Below are 4,777 nucleotides of genomic sequence, written 5' to 3' on the forward strand. Positions count from 1 at the left end.
AAAATCCCATGGACAGAGGAGCCTGGAAGGCTGCAGTCCATGGGGTCGCTGAGGGTTGGACACTACTGAGCGACTTCACTTTCACTTTTCACTTTCATGCATTGGAGAAGGAAATGGCAACCCACTCCAGTGTTCTTGCCTGGAGAGTCCCAGGGATGGGGGAGCCTGGTGGCTGCTGTCTATGGGGTCGCACAGAGTCGGACACGACTGAAGTGACTTAGTAGTAGTAGTAGTAGCAGCCAGAATAATCTTTTAAATCACAAATCAGATTATTTTTCTACATAATTACTCAACAACTACTTCTGATTCCCACTGAATAGAATATAAAAGCTATTCATTACCTTTTCCTTCAAAGCCCCTTTTTGCCTCTCTGACATAATCTTTCTCCATGGCATTCCAGTCACACTATTTTTTAATTGCTCAAACAAGTCAAGCTCCACTACACCAAAAGTAAGGCTTTTGCATGACTATCTCCTCTCAGCTGCAAATGCTAGTCCCCTTGATTTTTATAAGGCATCTCCTTGAGATTTACATCTTAGCTCAGATGATCAGATTTGCTAAGCATTTGATCTAAAGATGCCATGCTGATTTACTTTGTATAAGATTGTTTTATTTATCTCATAGCTTTTATCACTATCTGAATTTTTTTTATTCATGAATATGTTTACTTTTTTTCTCTTCTATTTCATTTGACATAAAATTCATGAAAGCCTGGAACTCATCATTCTTGATACAACCATCTCTAGTGCCTAGAACAGTGATCCTCAAATGGTTGCCATTCAATTAATTTAGCAATTGAATAATTATATTTAAATTAGCTATTTTGTTCTTGTTAAGTTTTGTCTCCAGGCCAAATTTTTTCAAACATTTTCATTTTTCATGGTGAAATACTGAGATTCTTTAGAAATCCTTTCATAAAATCTTGGGTGTGTCTTACTTTGATTTAGTTACTCTTATGGGAGAAAGTGAAGAAGAACTAAAGAGCCTCTTGATGAAAGTGAAAGAGGAGAGTGAAAAAATTGGTGTAAAGCTCAACATTCAGAAAACTAAGATCATGGCATCTGGTCCCATCACTTCATGGCAAATAGATGGGGAAACAATGGAAACAAGGGCTGACTTTACTTTTCAGGGCTTCAAAGTCACTGCAGATGGTGATTGCGGCCATGAAATTAAAAGACACTTACTCCTTGGAAGGAAAGTTATGACCAACATAGACTGAGCGACTTCACTTTCACTTTTCACTTTCATGCATTGGAGAAGGAAATGGCAACCCACTCCAGTGTTCTTGCCTGGAGAATCCCAGGGACAGGGGAGCCTGGTGGGCTGCCGTCTATGGGGTCGCACAGAGTCGGACACGACTGAAGCGACTTAGCAACAGCAGCAGACAGCATATTAAAAAGCAGAGACATTACTTTGCCAACAGAGGTCCATCTAGTCAAGGCTATGATTTTTCCAGTGGTCATGTATGGATGTGAGAGTTGGACTATAAAGAAAGCTGAGCACCAAAGAATTGATGCTTTTGAACTGTGGTGTTGGAGAAGACTCTTGAGAGTCCCTTGGACTGCAAGGATATCCAGCCAGTCCATTCTAAAGGAGATCAGTCCTAGGTGTTCATTGGAAGGATTGATGTTGAAGCTGAAACTCCAGTACTTTGGCCACATCATGCGAAGAGCTGACTCATTTGAAAAGACCATGATGCTGGGAAAGATTGAAGGCAGGAGGAGAAGGTGACGACAGAGGATGAGATGGTTGATGGCATCACTGACTCAATGGATATGGGTTTTGGTGGACTCTGGGAGTTGGTGATGGACAGGGAGGTCTGGCATGCTGTGGTCCACGGGGTCACAAAGAGTCAGACACGACTGAGCGAATGAATGGAACTGAACTGAACTGAAAGTACAAAGAACAGAACGTAACACAGTTCCAGAATGTACCTGACTATTATAAAGCGGGACTACACACTCACTTATGGCTGCACTAACAATGTGTATGGAGCCTAGGATAGCTATGTCTTACAGTTCTCAATGCCCATCATTAGTTATTTTGAATTACATCTAAGATTAAAAAGAAAAACTCTTCTATTCTTTTTTTTTGTAATTAATACTTTAAATCAAGGACAACTTATTTCCATTTCTCTCTCTTAATATTAACTAAACTTGTAAACTGCTTATATTCCAAGATGTATCTTATATGAACATAGGGAACCTAATGTCATGAAATAATTATTAAGATCAGTTCTGCTACATCATTTTTCTATGGCAAAATATGACTATTCACCTTTTAAAATAAACTCTGTCTATAATACTCATGAAATAATTCAGAAATTAATTGTTTTGTGCATTAGTTGCAGTTCTTTATATGTTTGCTTATGCTTATAACCAACATTTAAGCAATAGAGCATTATCACACTATTGTTTTGGCTCCTTTTGACTAATCATGTATTGTTTTCTCTGGAAATATTATCAAAGAAAGTAATGAACCCAGTTGCAAGACCAGTCAAGATTCTCAGACACCAAATCAAGAAGATGTTTCATTTTTTGATTTTTGATGATCAAATTTGTATCCTGCAGTCTCGTCAAACTCATATATCCTAAAAACATTTATTTCTTAGATTTTTTTGAGATATTCTATGTAGACAATCCATGTCATCTTTAATAGATGAAAATATGATATTGCCCACTGTTTTGGTTATAAACAGAAAGTTATATTTTAGAACAATGAAAAAATAAGAAAACTAAAGTTTATTCTGTTTCTAATGTTCTTCAGATTTCATGTAGATACATTTTTTTGATTAATATTGTATTCATTCTGTTCGAAAAATCACAATTATCCTTTCTTTTTTATGTAATTCAAACTTTATTGTAAATAAAAAATAATTAATGGAAATGATGTATAAGAATATGATAAAAGCATTCTAGTGAGCAACAAGTCCTGGAGATAAATGGAAAAAGCAGCATGACAGTTCTTAGCAGCCCTTGCCATCCAAAGATGTACAGTGTCCACACTAGTCCTTAGAAAAATGAAGAAAAGTCTCCTGTGTTAAAATATGGGTTTTAAATGGAGCTTCCTAAAGTCAATTTCTTATAATACAATGCCTTGTGATGTGGCTGTATTGACCCTTGATGTTCACAACAATGTTTGTGTATTACTCTGTATGGCCAGACCAGTCACCTGCTTTCACTTGATGTTAACAGCAGTCTTGGGCCTGTGGTTTTGGCCTTACTGTTCATCAAAGTACTGGCCATATACAGAAGAGCTCTAGAAAAACTTGTGGAACAAACAACTCTTTGCTCAAAATCATTTTCTTAAAATTACTGATTTAGTTGGGAGCCTAAAGAGGAGAAAAATCAGTAATGAAAAATCATCCCTTTGGTGGAAATGCAATGAATAGGCCCTGACATTAGTTCTTGGTGGGGGATTGGGGGGTGGGGGGTGGGAGGACTGGGGATGGAAGACACTTAAATATCGTTTTATTTATGAAACACACAGAATATTCCATGATTCTCTTTACTGTCCCACATGACCTGGAGGGTCCATCCTTAATTTGGCTTCAGGGTCTGGTATGGGCCTTACATCTGTTAATACTGTGTACTGACCCCAACCCACAGGGGAGGGAATCATATGTAAGGGTCATCTTTCATGGGCCATGGATATAATGTTGTGGTGGGGGGCAAATGGGACAACTGGGTTTTTTAGGAGGTATAGCAGGGGACAGCCTGGAAGATGTCTCAACTGAAAGCTGAAGGATTGTTGAGGGAGAGGTCTTCTGAACTTAGCCCTTCACCACCAAGTGGGCCACGGAAAGGCCTCCTGTGGCTCAGGAAGGAGATGGGCTCTGGTTGCGGCCATGCTGTTCTTTGTCTGGCATATCCTCCTCCTTCTGCTCCAAGTCGATGTTCTCAAGCTCCTGCAAAACCTTGTCCATGAAGTCCTGGGAGCACTGTTTGTAAGACACAGCTAATCGAATTGTATCATTAAAGAGCTTCACAACATTGGTACCATTAGCAGCTGAGACAAAGTACAGGGGCAAGAAGAATTTCCTGGCAAAATTGAAACCCTATTGGGCCATTTTCATGTCTGCGTAGATTTTATTGGCCACCACAATGCACAGAATCTCTGGCCTGAACTCCTGAAGCTCCATATACCAAGTGTTCAAGTTCTTATTATGTGATTTTCCTCTGTACATCAAATACCATGATGCAGGCATGGGCCTTGTGGTAGCAGGAGGCATGCATGCTTTGGAACTGCTCTTGGCCTGCTGTGTCCCAAAAGTCCACAAGGACAGTCTTGCCATCTACTGTGACTGTGTGCTTGTACAGGGTCAGGGTGTATGTGGACAGCTGCTGGGACTGAAATCCATCCATGAGAAATCTCTCCATGAGTTTGGACTTGCCCCCAGTGCTGTCTCCTAGGCAGATGATTTTCACATTGTCATCAGCATTGTATTTCTCCTGGTCCAGCTCACAGGGTTTGGCTTTGTCCCTAGCCATTGGCTCCTGGCTGTAGAAAGGTCATCAGCTCAGGGCAGGGGGATCTTGTCATCAGCTTCTAGCTCTGCCCACGGCCCTACAGCTCACAATTATCCTTTCTTATAGGCAGTTCTGTTGATAATTTTCTTTTTTTTGTATGACAAAATATTGATTTTTCCTTTATTTCCAAGAGATACATTCACTCAGTTTAGAATTCTTTGTTGTAACATATTTTATTTCAGCACTTTAAGGAAATCACTTCTTTTTCTTCCATTATAGATGATTTTTGACAAGAAATTTCTGTAATT

At 39.4% G+C, this 4,777-nt stretch overlaps 1 pseudogene; it reads right to left on the reverse strand.

The window, feature by feature from the left end:
• Nucleotides 1-3,573: 3,573 nt before the first annotated feature.
• On the reverse strand, nucleotides 3,574-4,554 carry LOC112587640 (annotated as a pseudogene).
• Between the last annotated feature and the right edge of the window lie 223 nt (nucleotides 4,555-4,777).

This window comes from Bubalus bubalis, chromosome 10, assembly GCF_019923935.1.
Source record: "Bubalus bubalis isolate 160015118507 breed Murrah chromosome 10, NDDB_SH_1, whole genome shotgun sequence".
Lineage (NCBI taxonomy): Eukaryota > Metazoa > Chordata > Mammalia > Artiodactyla > Bovidae > Bubalus > Bubalus bubalis.